This window comes from Aegilops tauschii, chromosome 2 (genome assembly GCF_002575655.3).
Source record: "Aegilops tauschii subsp. strangulata cultivar AL8/78 chromosome 2, Aet v6.0, whole genome shotgun sequence".
Classification (NCBI taxonomy): Eukaryota; Viridiplantae; Streptophyta; class Magnoliopsida; order Poales; family Poaceae; genus Aegilops; species Aegilops tauschii.
Window position 1 is genome coordinate 565,152,026 of NC_053036.3, and position 16,549 is coordinate 565,168,574.

Sequence of the window (16,549 nt, forward strand, 5' to 3'; positions counted from 1 at the left end):
CTCCGGCGACCTCCACGTTCTGCCTCCGCTTGCGAGCTAGTTTCCGATGCCGTCCGACCACCCCTAGCCACGCTACGGGTACGGGCAGGTGCGCCATCGTCCCCTCTCTCAATCCCTCCCTCTCGTTTGGGCCAAGGAGCCCTCGTCGCCAGCGAGAGCTCCGGCGAAGACGCGGCCCTCTTTGTTTCTCTCTCCCTCTTCCCCCACCTGACTAGCGGGGCCTGCTAGTCAGCCACTCAGTACACGTGCGAAGCGGTACGAGTGGTGGCGCTCCTGGGCTTTACGCCTTCGACGTCACCCCCCAGCTGTTTCTTTTTATTCAGATTCATTTATATTCCAGAGAGCTTCAAACAATTTTAACTTTTTAACCATAAGTCCAAATGAGATGATTCTTTTTTGCATTGTGTTCTTTGAAAGGAAATCTAACAGCTCACCAAAGATGAGATTTTTTTTGAGCTGTTTAGAATTTTTGGTGAATTTCAGAAGTGTTCTTGATATTCTCTTTTTGTGTTTAAAATTATTTTCAGAAGGTGAGGCTTGTCTTGAGGATCACCAGAAGGCTTGTGAACCTCATCTGTACTAAGGCAAGCCACAGCAACATTTTTATGATGCCATTTCAATATTTGTGATTTTCTCACTTAAATGAAATGATTAACCCATGCATTTAAATGATTATTGAATTATTTGTATTCTGTTAAGTATTGGTCAGTTGTTATGCTTGATTTACAGAATAGTTGAAACTAGTTTAAGTGGGTGAAGCAAGTTAAAATTTATTTGAGGTGATGTTAGAAATAATTTTGTTATGCATGTTAGTAATTATTTAAGGCTTTGTGTTTGCATTCTTAAATTGATAAAAATTTGTTAGAAATTATTCTGTTAAATACTTGTTTAATCATATTACTTGTCTTACAGAATGTTTGAACCCAACTTAGTGATAAAGACATTAAGAGTTGTTGATAATGATATCTTTTGGTCAAGCATATGCAAGATTTATCGGGTTACTTTCTTGCGTAGGAAATTAATAAAACTTGTGGCAAAATATTTTGGTTAAGTTGTGAGTCATTTTTGAGCAAGTAGAGTAATATGAGTTGTTGACGTTTATGCTTGGTGTGCATATGGACGATGTCGGTCATTTTTATCAATATGTGATGCATGTGTTGTTTTGCATTTCATGGCATGCTATGACACCGGTCATTTTTAGTTTAAAGTTAATCCTGAATATAAATCAACTTGAATATACCGTTGACTGGGTCATGGTGCCGTTGAATCGAGTTTCTTTCCAGTGCAACCACATTTGCCTTGTGGGAAGGCCTTGATTCGGTCCATTGACACGACCTCTGGTCGGTGCCTCCATCTAGGGAAGATTATGTCGTGTTTGCCCTGGCCCGGTAAGCACACATAATCTTGTGTGCTCGTTGATGAGTTTATGGTACTGAGTCCCCGAGTGGGAGTGTTTTGACCACGACGGCGGTCGGGGTATCTTTGGTAGACACGGGGCCACCCAGGACCAGCCCGTTGGGGATTTGGGTCAGAGTGGCCGGGAGAGTGCTGTGGCAATGGAGGGGTTTTGTCGGAATGCCGTTGGTCCACCCGAATGGGAATGCGAGGCCATGGGTTCCGTGGTGTGGGTACAGTGTGCTACCTCTGCAGAGTGTATAATCTATCGATAGCCAAGTCCACGGTCACGGACACCTCGTACTAGGTCCCACCATGAGTCAACGTTTAATAAAAATTGCACACTAAGCTATGAATTTTGCATTGTCAATGGATGGCAGAAAGGCCATCGAGGTATTTGGGACCAAATGATGGTCGTGGTTGTGATCGCCGTAAGGATCACGAGTTGTTCTTGAGAAAGACCACTATGGTGGTGTGTTTGTGGTCCAGAGATGATCACAGTTGGTAAACTGTCCTGAGGGACGTTCGGGCTTGATCACAGCATGTTGACATATAATGTTGCATTATTAATAATTGGTTAAATATCATGATATTGTTTGTCATTATGATTATGCTTGTTGTGAGCTTGCAAGTACATTCAATGTACTGACCTGGCGTGTCATGCCAGATTTCAGGAAAGTCTCGTTGGAAAGGAGCGCTGTTCGAGTCTAGATCGTGTCCACATCAGTGTCCCTGTGATATGGAGCTTCCGCTACGACGTTATTCCGCTGCCACGTAGTTGTTCGAGTCGAGGCCCCATTATGTTCACTAAATAATGTACATATTGTTCCGCTGCACCGATTGTGCCGCTTGGCCTCGACCACTGTTGTAATATGAACTCTGTTCCGCTAGCATCAATAAAGCGGTTGTTTTCTGTACCAATATGTTGTGTGTTGCCAGAAGACATGATCTCTGGGCTGGCAATGCAGGGTAAACCGGTCGCTCTGAGCTGGGGTGCCACACGGAACTGCCCCAAGTATTTGGCGGATAAGAAGGATGGTAAGTGAAAGGTATATTTGATATACATGTTATTGATGTGCACCTTACTAATGCTCGTAGTAGCACCTGGGTATTTGATACCGGTTCTGCTGCTCATATTTGCAACTCGAAACAGGGGCTACAGACTAAATGAAGATTGGCTAAGGATGAGGTGACGATGCGCGTGGGAAATGGTTCCAAAGTCGATGTGATCGCCATCGGTACGCTGATCTACATCTACCGTCGGGATTAGTTTTCGACCTAAATAATTCTTATTTGGTGCCAGCTGTTGTGGTTTTGTCACGGCAGATGTCCTAGTGAAAGGACTTAGTCGTGAGGCCAACGCATCTATGTGGTAGCTTGAGAGGGGTTGAGCGGAATCGAGAGACGCAACATAAGACAAGGATTTAGACAGCTTCGGGCCCCGAGAAACATCATCCGGTAACAACCCTACATGCTATTTGTGGCTAGGTCTCATAATCATCACGAGAGAGTCACCGTAAACCGGCTCTCCCAATTATGTCTAGCCCTAAGATTCTTTTTCCCCCTTCTTGGGGCCCCGCCCCTCCTTATATAAGTTGAGGGGGTGGGTTACATGTAGAGTCCAACTCGGATTAAGACTTAAATTATTCTGACTCCTCTTCTTGGGCTTCATAACGTCTCGGGCTTCATAACGTCTCGGGCTTACTAACCCCAGGCGACTCTGTCTGCCGGGTTATGACTCCTGCCGGTTTATGATTGTCTGCCAGGTTATGACTCATGCCGGTTTATGATTGTCTGCCGGGTTATCATCATGGTTAACTATCTGCCGGTTTACCACCTGCCGGTTTACCGTCTGGCTTAACCATCTGTCTTAACTATCTGTCTTAACTGTCAGCCGGTTTACCAAGTCCCAGCCGGGTTATAACTTCGGCCGGGTCATACCGCAGGGTATATCCCCGACATTAGCCCCCAGTTTAATTTGGATTTATCCATGTTAAACTGATCATGATCATCCTGAAGTCCTTGTCATTTCCTTCTTCTAGAAAATTCGGGTCAATAGGCCAGCTTCATAATCAATTTGCTGATATTGGTTGTCACAGAAAAATATTCTGAAGAATAATTCATTTGACTCAGCTCCCAATGCTTAACAGAAATATTGGTCCTTGAAATACTCATCTGATCTTCAGCCGGTTTAAGGATGTAGAACTTGCCGGTTTATGAATATTGATGGCACCGGGTCATAACTGTTTATTAACATCAGCTTTGAAAATATACCTCTTATATGCCTATCACTTGTAGCCCGGTCTTAAGAAGGTAACGTAGTAACAACTTAAGATTTGCTTCAATATGAATGTCACAAGCTTGAAGAAATCCAGGTTGCTCATCTCAATCACCAGTCAGAACTGAGTATTCCACATATGTAGCCCCCAAGTGTCGGGTTGTCATGCTTGCAGCAACCTGGGACTTTTAATTGCCTGATGCTCATAAAAACTTCAACCAGTGTAGCCCCCAAGGGCCGGGTCATTATTCAAATAATGAGCAGGGACTTTGAAAATATGATCATGTAGACTTTAACAGCAACGTGTAGCCCCCAAGGGCCGGCTCAGTAAGATAATACTGAGCTGGAACTTTATATATACTTCATTGAAAATAACATCATATGATGTAACTCCCATCATGGGGCTTGAACCCACGTCCACAAGGTTAAGAGCTTTGTGCTTTACCAATTGAGGAGTGGACCCTTCAATATAATGGATTAAGACTTGTGTACCTTGAATTGTTGACAGGAGCAATTGGTAGCCCCCAAGGGCCGGGTCATTACAATGTGATGAGTCGGGTCTTCAATAAGTTGATGAAAAATTGACTTTGCATTAGCTGCCAAGTGCCATGGTGCATGCTGGCAGTGACATGGGACTTGCATATTTGATGTAATCTCAATTTGAATAATGTAGCCCCCAAGTGCCGGGTTGTAGGCCTGCAGCGACTCAGGACTATTCCTTCCATTGTGGAATAAATCATATCCATCGATAAAATAATATCTATTGCGCTAAAGCGCCTTTGAAAACCTCAATCATAATACTGGTTATTGATAACCATAGTAAAATCCAGCCATGTTGGCTATTAAAGATTTGAATAATATACCCAATGATTTATAAGCGCATGATTCCAATGGCGCAATCCAAATATATACTGGCGACTTATAGTCGAAAGCCAGGCCGGGTTAATAAACACCGGATATTAGTTCACCTCTTACCGGTGACTTATAGTCAAAGGCCGGGCCGGGTTAATAAATACCGGTTTATTTTAAAGTGTTGTAAACCTCAAAAAGAGAAAAATTGTCGAATAAAATCATGGGAAGACGCAAGGCTTTTCATGGGCTGCCGGGCCACTGAGTTAAACCATTTTACAAAGCCTTTTAAGATGGACCTCGCATTAACCAATCGTTGTTTTAACTTTGACAAGTTCACGGTCTATATAAGATTGACTTGCCAAACGTTCGGCGGGTCATACCAGGATTACCTGGACGGAGTGGCTTACTTAAAAAAGGCAGGATAACCCGGGGTTTTAGGTGAATACACCTGGCTTCCAAGCCTGGCTTGATAGCCTATTACAAGGGTGTAGACTCTTTGTTCTTTGAGAAGCAAAGAGCCCCCGAGCAATATTTTGAGCTGTGCTCAATGGGTGCCTATGTTTGAGTTGTGCTTTTGCAACACTCTTTGGCCCCCAAGTGATTTCCCTGGTGGCCTTACGCCGATCAAGAGGTGTAGCTATGGTTCGAATACGACCAAGCCCCAAGTGATTTTTTTATATATGGCTTTATAAGCCGGATCAATGGGTAAATAGAACTCCGCTTTATAAACAGAAGCCCCCATGTGATCAATAATATGATAAGCCAATAAGGCAGGATACCCATGTTTTAATTGCGCATCATGGCAACAGGTCCTCTACGTCAACCTTTAACTTTTTGCAAGAGATAAATTCTTCTAGAACCGGAATTTTAAGCCGGATTTAAGAGCTTCAGAGCTTTGCGGGAGACAGATTTTCCTTGAATCGGATTTTAAACCGGAATCTTCATTTTGAGCTGGAAATTTTCTGACGGCCTTTTTATTTTTATCAATATGACAACAGCCTCCGGGATCGGGTCATCTTTCCTCCAATGACCCGGGGTATTTTATCTGACAATGTTTGTTGAGTCATGTCATCATAGCCCCCCCGAGTCTTAAGACTAATCGAGGAGTTGGCTTGAGATTCTCCATATTTCACCATTGTATAAGATGTATATCATTGGCCTTGACAGCATGATGTGAATTCACAGAACGTTGAAATGACTGCGGCGGGTTATAAATGATCCCGTATGAGCCATGTCAGTAACTCGGCCAGTGGTTCCTTCCAACTGGCTGCTTGAAGTTAACCAAACTGTAGTGGCGGCGACTTATGCGCATGCCCATTGATCCATCCAGTGCGGACGGTGGCTGATATACATGACAATTTGCTTTCAATTTGTTGGAAGAAAACCAGGCTACCCAAGTAGTGACCGTCTCATACTCAATAAACAGCTCATGACGGCAACTGATAATATAATCCGGACCACAGGGCGGCAGTTTGCCACGTCCATTGGACAGCTTGCATGAGCGGGTGTAACCCTAATATGTTGATATAGATTGACCCGCAAGAGCGGCAACTTTATGCGCTTCTATTGAGTGGCGCGGCAAGGACAATCATCCGCGATATAACGCCATCTTGCAATAATTGTCCTGCATATAAAAGAGATACAGACCAAAGTATTTGTTCTTTGCTAAAAATAATATGTGCCAATAAAATAAATTTGGATGGACATCACCTGATTTGTTCGGATAATCGATGATCCACAAGTGCCATCCGTAGATAACTTTTTCAATACAATTGATCCTTGTATGCTGGGACATGGTCACGGTCTCGGTCCTTGCGCAAGAATGATAACCACACACTCCAACTGATATGACACTTTATCAAGTGGACCAGAAAAATCTCCCAATTCGGTCATTTGACTGATCTCACTACAAAAAAAATACACTTTCGTGATGATACGTGTTTGTCACAGTAGGTCGCGTTTTTTGTCATGCATGTACATCCATGACAAATTTATGACAGAATCAAGATAGTCTTACCTGTGCTGTCGTAGAAGTGTTCCATGACATTACCAAAATTATCATCACAGAAGTGTCCACTTCCATGACGATAAATCGCGCGTCACAGAAGTGCTTTCGTCAAGGGTGACCGACACGTGGCATCCACCGTAACGGAACGCCGTTAAGCTATCGGGTCGTGTCGTGGAATTAACACGTCAGATGTCCTAGGTGTAAGGACTTAGTCGTGAGGCCAACGCATCTTTGTAGTAGCTTGAGAGGGGTTGATTGGGATGAGAGATGCAGGGCGGATCAACGCACAAGACAAGGGTTTAGACAGCTTCGGGCCTCGGGAAACATCATCCGGTAACAACCCTACGTGTTGTTTGAGGCTAGGTCTCATTATGATCACGGGAGAGTCGCTGGCTCCGGCTCTCAGTGTTTAGCCCTATAGATTATTTCTTGTTGCCCGTCCCTCTTGGGGAGCCCTGCCCCTCCTTATAAGTTAGAGGGGCGGGTTACATGTGGAGTCCTAGTAGGACTAGGACTAGTCTATCTTCTCTTACAAGTTAATTACAAGTCCGGGTCTTGCTTCCTCATAAAGGAAATATTCGTCATCCCTTTCTTCTTAAGCCGGCCCATCATAAACGTGAGCCGGCCTTCTGGGCCTTGGGCCTAGTCTTCTATCTGACCCGCCGTCGGGGTCAACCGTGAGTCGTCAGGCTCGTGAGTCGTCTGACAGTGAGCCGCCAGACCCGTGAGTCGTCTGACAGTGAGCCGCCAGACCCGTGAGTCGCCAGTCCTCTGGCGGGTCACGGTGAAGCGCCAAGTCCGGCCGGGTCATTCCGCGGGGTATATCCCCGACATTAGCCCCCGGTTTAATTTGGATTTATCCATGTTAAACTAATCTGCAATATAAACACAAGAACAAATTTGACAGGTTGTGCTCCGGGTTAAATATTCTTGGTAAGCCGGCACTTGATCATCCTTAAGTCCTTGTCATCTTCCTTCTTGATATGTATCCATAATCTCATAGCAAATCTCTTTAGCAGATATGTTCAAATTTTGCTAATGCAAAAAATCCAGATACTTCCTTTGAAAAATCCGGGTCAATAGGCCAGCTTCAGAGTCAATTTGCTGACATTGGTCTCTTTGTTGAGAAATATTGTAAGAGACAATCCACTTGAGTCGGCTTTCAATGCTCTGACTTGACAAAAATATTGGTCTTCAAATATTCAACTTATATTCAGCCGGCTTAAAGATATAAAACTTGCCGGTTTATGAGTACCAAAATTGCCGGAAAATATATGATGCCAAGTCATAATTGTCACCGACGCCGGTTTGTGATTTTTGCAGACACCAGGTCAATCTGATTTACTCAAAAATGAGAATTTGAAGATATTTCTCCCTTATATCCATATTACCTGTAGCCCCCAAGGGCCGGTTTAATCAGCATGAATAAGCCGGGACTTATCACCATGGCTTTAAATAAAATCCAGTTGTGTAGCCCCCATGAGTCGGCTATAGTCATAGTAGTGTAGCCGGATCATCCTAGAATTGTCTTGAATTTTTGACAGGAGCAATTAGTAGTCCCCAAGGGTCGGCTCATTATGATATGATGAGTCGGGTCTTCAATAAGATTAGTAAAAATGACTTTGCATTAGCCCCCAAGCGCCATGGTGCATGCTGGCAGTGACATGGGACTTGCATATTTGATGTAATCTCAATTTGAATAATGTAGCCCCCAAGTGCCGGGTTATAAGCCTGCAGCGACTCGGGACTATTCCTATCATTGTAGAATAAATCATATCCATTTATAAAATAATAGCCATTGCGCTGAAGCGACTTTGAAAACCTCAATCATAATATTAGTTTCTGATAACCATAATAAAAACCCAGCCATGTTGGCTATTAAAGATTTGACTAACCCGGTTTGAAAACCTCAATCATTCAAATCATAATGAAAATCCAGCCAAGTTTGGCTATTTAAAGATTTCAAATACCTTATCTGTTGACAAGTAAATCCGGAGTTTAGATACCCGGCGGCTCTTGGCCGATGGCGATTTATTACGCCTCCATTGTAAGCCGGAAATTTTATAACCCGGCTATTTATAGCCTTTTGAGAAAATCAAGAATTGATAACCCCTTTGAGACACCAATGTCAATCTTTCGATGACGGGCTTGGACTTAAACATTTAAATAAGTCATAGTTCTGCAAATCCTGCACAGAGTTTAAACAACATATGCCCTGACGAATTAACGTCAAAAGCCAGGGCGGGTAACCACCCAAATGTAGTCTTATCCTGCACACAAGTAGATCACAAGACACCTTGGCGGTTTACCGCAGGGCGGGTCATAATATCTTACATATGACCACGGATGTGTAAAAAAGGAGTCACAGATAAGCCTGTTATGAATCATAACTTTGAAAACATAACAATAATATCATACTTGTGATAGTGAATTTGCATTTGTCGGTTTATATGACCTACACAATAAGGGTGATAACCTAATCTCTGATACGCGCATGATTCCAATGGCGCAATTCAAAACATACCGGCGGCTTAAAGCCCATAGCCAGGGCTAGTTTAAACATTATTATGTATAAACAATATCATACCTGCGATATTGAACTGTACCGCCGGCTTATGATACCTGTGCAGTAAGTGTGATAACCCAATCCTTAGAAGCCAATGCTTCTACATAGATGATGATTGTCATAAGCCGGCGACTTATCATCGAAAATCAAGCCAGGTTTAAATAGAAACCACTCATATACACTTTAGATGTGTTCAAAGGAGCATCAAATAAAATCCCAAAAATTATTTGCAAAAAGAAACTTCAAAAAATCTTGAGGCTTCTGATTCGAATACGATCAGAAAACCATCCCATAGGGGTTAAGCTAAGATTCGAATACGATCATATAGCCCCCAGTGGCTTTGGCGTTGCCGATCAAAAGGGTACCGACAACTATGTTCTCTTTGGTTCGAATACGACCTATGTTTGAACAGGAAGCCCCCAAATGACCTTGAGAATTGTTTAACGACGCTGATTCAAATACGATCCACGTCGGTTCCCAAAGGGGGTTGAGCTATGGTTCAAATATGACCAAGAAACTCCCCAATGAGCTCGGCAGTGTGCCGATCAGAAGGGATTGACAGCTATGTTCTCTTTGGTTCGAATACGACCTATGTTTGAACAGGAAGCCCCCTAGTGATCATGTGAATATTTAACGACTCTGATTCGAATACGATCAGGGTCACACCAAAAGGGTTAAGCTAAATTCGAATATGATCAGCTCCCAATGGTCATCAAAGCAGGGTACCTATATTTGAGTTGTGCTTTGTAACAGACTCTCTTTGGTCCCTTTAATTTTTCCTGAGAACTCGAACTTTGCAAGAAACAACCTCTTTTTGAACCGGATATTTGTAAACCGGATATTAAGAGCTTTAAAGCTTTATAAGATACAAATTTACCTTGAGCCAGACGTTTGAACAAGATTTGAGAGCTTCAAAACTTTGCGGGAGAAAGATATCTCTTGAACTGGATTTTAAACCGGAATCTTTATTTGAACCGACAATTTTCTGACGGCCTTTAAAGTTTCATCAATATGGTAGCAGCCTCCGGAACTGGATTATCATTCCCTCCAACGACCCGGGGTTCCCGAGTCATGTCACTGTAGCCCCCGAGTCTCAAGATGACTCGAGGAGTTGGCTTGAGATTCTCCATATTTAACCGTGATATAAACCGGCATAACTTGTATATCATTGGTGCTGATAACATGATGTGTATCCACAGAAGGTTGAGGTGACTGCGGCGGGTTATAAATGATCCCGTATGAGCCGTGTTAGCAACTCGGCCAACAGCTCCTTCCAACTGGCTGTTTGAAGTTTAACCAAACTGTAGTGATGGCGACTTGTGCGCATGTCCATTGAGCCATCCAGGTGCAGACGACGGCTGATAACATATGATAGTTTGCCTCCAATTTGTTGGAAGAAAACCGGGCTTCCCAAGTAGTGACCTGCTCATACTCAATACACAGCTCATGCAGATAGGTGCGGCTCGGTGTGTTGGTGTAGACCAGGCCGCGAGAGGCGGACGGAAAAGACGACCTCAGCATCAGAGGCGGCTCAGACAGATGAACCGGCCGCGGTGTTGTAAACCGGCGCAGTCGGGCGAGTTAACCACGTCATTTTGATGTTGTGAACAATTGTCCTGCATCAACAATATTGCAGACCAAGACAAAGATAGACTGCTCTTTGACAAAATAATATGTACCAATAAAATATGTTTTAGATGGATATCACCTGATGTGCCAGGCCGGAAATAATCCGCCATGAAATTGATGATCACTAGGTGAAATTAAAGTCGCTCACGGGTGAACCGGCCACGGCGTGGTAAACCGGTGTGGACGGGTGAGTCGGCTGTGACTTTTGTAAGCCGGCGCAGACAGCGAGTCGGCCACGGCGTTGTAAGCTGGCGCTGACACGTGAACCGGCCGCGAGGGCGGACGGCCGAGTCGTCTATGGCGTTGTAAGCTGGCGCAGACACGTGAACCGGCCGCGAGGGCGGACGGGCGAGTCGTCCGTGGCGTTGTAAGCCGGTGCAAACGGGCAAATTGTCCTCCTCGTTGTAAACCGGCGCGGTCGCAAGAAACGGCCACGGTGTTGTAAGCTGGTGCGGACGGGCGAGTCAGCTGGCGCGTTTGATGTAAACTGAACCGCAGCACGCGTGCCCGTGAAGCCATGCAGCACCACCGAACGTGCCTCCGCGGTATAACACCACCCCTTTTTTTAATAGTCGTCCTGCGTAAAAAATATTACAGGCCAGAGTAATTGTTGCTTGACGAAAACAACGTGTTAATTAAAATGGACTTAGATGGATATCACCTGATTTGTCCGTATGATAGATGATCCGTATGTGGCATCCATAGATAACCTTTCAATACTGTTGCTTTGGCCCTTATATTTACCCAAAGGATTTTTCGTTGATCCCCTCGAGGACCTCATAAGATGCTGTCATAGCTCTTCTCCTTTATATCTTACTGATCTTGAACAAATACCTTATCCAGATGACCCCATGCATCGATACTGGTCTTCATCTCTGGATGTCAGTTCTCCACAAGTAGTAATATCTGACGCTGTGTTGACTCGGCATGACCCTAATGCATGCGTTATTGTGATCCATTGTGTGTTCAACACTTTTCCTGCTTGTTTTTTCTTCCTTGGCGAACTGTTGCATCAGGGGCGTCGCGGCTTCAGACGCGTCGGCGGGTTGCTGCAGCGGATAGCATGGACAAAGCGAGCACCCCGATGGTGACCGTGGGCGGCGACTCGAAGTGAGACAGCAGGCGGCTCACAACAGAAGCGAGTCCAGCTTGAGGCTGCAGCGGTAAGTTTGCGTGGACGACAGAGTCCGGGTCGTAGCAGAAACCGTGCAGAGTCCGGGTCATAGAAACGGCGGCTCGGACAGCAGAAACGAACCAGAACCGGAGTACAGCAGCAAAGGCGTACTGGCGGGTCGACGGCCGAGGCAAACCGGGCGGCTCAGCAGTAGATGGGAAGCCGGGTCAGGTGAGGCTTGATCAGCCGTAAACAAGATCGCCACTGCGACATGCGGGCGGCTACGGTCAAAGCAGTGGAGGCGAATCCAGCAGCGGTGCCGGGTCGTAGCAGCGGGTCGGAGGCCACGGCTGGGTGCCTTGCGACCGGCTCGAAAATAAAGACCGAGGCGGAGACCAATCCTTCCAGTTGTTGTTCGTAGTAACTTTCAACCGCTGGTAATATGCTTTGGCTGGATGTAGAAAAACAAATCAGATCTAATGCTTATCTAGTACGGGTCTTCTGTTCTTCACGTAAGCAATAGCCATCAAGCCCAATCAATAACTCTGTTCTTGTCTTCACATGAGGAGTATTCCTGTTTGAATCAATTGACGTGAAGTAGCGGCAATACTCATTGCAGCGAATCTTTCTTGCTTCGGGACCCACACACCTCGGTACTTGGCGGCTTCGTAGGTGGCGCAGCAGCGAAAATCAATTGTTGTCGGATTAAACAGATCACGGATTCAACCCTAACTTTTGATCTCAATTTCACACACGCCAATACGACTGTTTGTCGAGCCCGCAGATCCTTCTGCGAGTTCTCTTCTTTTTCTGATATATCACGAGCTTCTCGATCCCTGAGATAGATCCCTCCAAGAACTCAACACCACCGTGCGCAGCCCCACGGTGGGCGCCAACTGTCGTGGAATTAACACGTCAGATGTCCTAGGTGTAAGGACTTAGTCGTGAGGCCAACGCATCTTTGTAGTAGCTTGAGAGGGGTTGATTGGGATGAGAGATGCAGGGCGGATCAACGCACAAGACAAGGGTTTAGACAGCTTCGGGCCCCGGGAAACATCATCCGGTAACAACCCTACGTGCTGTTTGAGGCTAGGTCTCATTATGATCACGGGAGAGTCGCTGGCTCCGGCTCTCGGTGTTTAGCCCTAGAGATTATTTCTTGTTGCCCGTCCCTCTTGGGGAGCCCTGCCCCTCCTTATATAAGTTAGAGGGGCGGGTTACATGTGGACTCCTAGTAGGACTAGGACTAGTCTATCTTGTCTTACAAGTTAATTACAAGTCCGGGTCTTGCTTCCTCATAAAGGAAATATTCGTCATCCCTTTCTTCTTAAGCCGGCCCATCATAAACGTGAGCCGGCCTTCTGGGCCTTGGGCCTAGTCTTCTATCTGACCCACCGTCGGGGTCATCCGTGACTCGCCAGGCTCGTGAGTCGTCGGACAGTGAGCCGCCAGACCCGTGAGTCGTCTGACAGTGAGCCGCCAGACCCATGAGTCGCCAGTCCTCTGGCGGGTCATGGTGAAGCGCCAAGTCCGGCCGGGTCATACTTCCGGCCGGGTCATTCCGCAGGGTATATCCCCGATAGGTCGGGTTTTGGATCCGATAACCCGTTAACAGCCCCGACCAATGGGGATTTTCCACGTGTAAAATCATCATTGGCTAGAGGAAACACGTGTCGGCTCATCGTTGGGACATATGTCATCCACTCACTGGACAGAAGGCGTCTATGATACGTCGACACGTGGCACGGCCCAACAGTGGCCCATTCCTGTGAAAAGGCCGGCCCGTTTGACTTGGTCAAAAGCTGGTGGGCCGGCCCATGGAAAGCCTATTAACGGCCTGTTCGCATATAGCCCATTTACAGCCCGCTAACCCAAGGCCCGTTACGCCCTATCCGAATTAGGCCCAGTAGCGTCATTTGGGCCATCCAATATGATTCCAGCCCATTTTCACTTCTGGCCCATGTATAGCCCATGACGTCTTTCGGCCCATATGAGGCCCTTTGTAACTCTTGGCCCATTAGCGGCCCGTGGTGAAACTGGCCCGTAATGAACAGTGTATTACTTTACACCCATTAACGGCCCGTGGTGAAACTGGCCCGTAATGAACAGTGTATCACTTTATACCCATTAATGGCCCGTTATTCCGTTGGGCGGTTTCCAGCCCAAGTTAACTTTCGGCCTTCTGAGGGCCCATTTATTCTTGGGCTCATTTGCAGCATTCGGTTACTTACGGCCCGTTACTGTCATTTTCTGCTTGTGGGCCAAATTCAGCCCATCGTTACAGTCGGCCCGTTTGTGGACCGTTAGTCTGTTGGGCCATTTTCATAGCATCACCAAATACGGCCTATTAACGATGGCCCGTTATGGTCGGCCCATGAACGGACGATTCCAACTCTAGCCCGTTTGCGGCCATAATGCGGTCTGTTTGGCCCATGTTTGGCCAATCGATCATACGGCCCGTATAAGGCCCATTGATGATACGGCCCGCAGAAGGCCCATTGTTTCTACGGCCCGTAGAAGGCCCATTGTTTCTACGGCCCGTAGAAGGCCCACTATTTCTACGGCCAGTAGGAGGCCCAGTGTCACTATAGTAAATATTAGCCCATGGTTATTGTGGCCTAGTTTTAAAAAATAGGTTATTGCAGCCACTAGCTAACCGCGGAAAAAGAACTGCAATGACTACAAGCAAACAAATAAACAAGACAACAAGGAAATAAATAAGCAAGCAACTAACGCTAGGCTATCACGGCTATTACACATATTACATCCACTGGGCATCAAAGTTCGCCACCAGTGCAAATATAGGGAACAAAGCAGCATATCATATACACTGGTTGTCAAAGTTGGCGACCAGCGCAAATAAACGCCGCGGCAAAACAAATCCAGAACTGAAACCACTTCAGAAGATCTCAAGAAACAATATCCTGCGTACCCATAATGCTGGCAAGATGCTTAGCAAGCTTATTAACTTTCTCTTGTTTGGCGCTTAAATCCTCCAGCGCTTGCTGTTGCACCAGAAAATATGCATCTGAATTCTGCAGGGACTTCCTCAGTCCTTCAGCTTCCTATCGCAGCACATCTGATCGATGTCTTTCAACTTGAAGTTGAGACTCAAGAAGACGAACTGATTCAGGCAGCGAGTTCAAAGAGCTTGTGCCAGCAGTAGTGGCCAGTAACTCGAACACTACATCAAGACAGGACTTTTGGGTTCCATCACTGTCGTCAAGATAGATTTTATCAGCTTTCTTGGAGACCAACAGGGATGTCTCACTATCTTGAACCTTATCTGCATTACTTCCTTTACCATTGGATAACGCGGTACTGTTCTCCAATATTTTGTCCACATTCTAAAAGAGAAACAAGCAGACACATCACATGTTTACCATGTTGTATATGAAACTCATTTTGGTAAATGAGTTCAGTAGTAAAGTGGATAGGATAACAGCATGAAAGAAACATATATCTATGTACCATGGTCTATATCACTCTAGTTTTTGTTGCCAAATCAAGATAGAGACACAGTTCAAATAATATTTGTTCAAGACAAAGCAGAATAGACAGAATATAAGTGTGGGTAACTATAGAGCAATAACAACACTTGTAATGTGCATGACATGAGAACATAACTGTTTATTCAATTGAAACTGAAATCAACATAGATCAGGTTACAACAGCAAACCCGTTAAAGAAACAGCTTTAAAACATACCTGTTGTGCCATTGGAGTTTCAATTCCATCCTTCAAATTTGAAAATAGTTGGTATGAGTAAATACAGTAATGCAAGAGCAAAGGAGTATGAACCATAGCTACAGAACCTGACCTGAGAACAAATCTTCTTCTCCTTTAAGCGTTGAGTTGGGATTCGGAGTGGTGGTCCTCGTGCTTTGGGCACTGCAGTTCCCTTACTAACTGCTCGTGTTTGGGTGCTCTGTGGTGGAGACGGTGTTGTGTCAACTGGAACTGGGTTACTATCTACCGGGGTTGGGGTTAGAAGGGGTGTAGCTGGTTCTCTGTCCAACTGAGTAGGGGTACAATCTGCGAGAGTCTGGGTTATGTGTGGTGGATCTGGTCCTTGGGCAAGTACAACCGTGGTTCTATCTGCATCAACTGGTAGCACTATCTTTTCTGAAGACCGTGTTGTTACTCCCTTAGATACTGCCATCACGCTCTCCAATTCAAATGGCTGATAAACAAGAAAAGTAATCGAAAGTATAGACATTGTGTTGAGGATATAGACCTTAGAGTCACCCGCCAGGAGGGGCCGGGTTACTCGCGTGGTCATTACCAGAAGCCCGGAGCCAAGTTTGAAGACGATGGGCCGGAGATGGGCTGAGACCCGGATATGGCTTAAAGCCCGTAGTTATAATCATTATTATAGTAGAACTTGTAGTGTAAGGCAAGTATAGTTTAGAGTCCGAGCCGGACACTCTTATGAGCCGGCCGGGACTCTGAGGGCTGCTGGGCGTTAGCCTCCCTATATAAAGGGACGACCCGGCAGCGGTTTGGGAGAGAGCAATCTGATCGAGAGCCGGGCATAGCTGTTTAGCTCCCTGGTAATCGTAACCCTAATCAATATCACCTCAAACTGGACGTAGGCTTTTACCTTCACCGTAAGGGGCCGAACCAGTATAAACCCTCGTGTTCCTTGTCCCGCATAACCTCTTCAAGCTTTCTAGTTGCGATGGCTCCACGACTAAGTCCTAGCTTG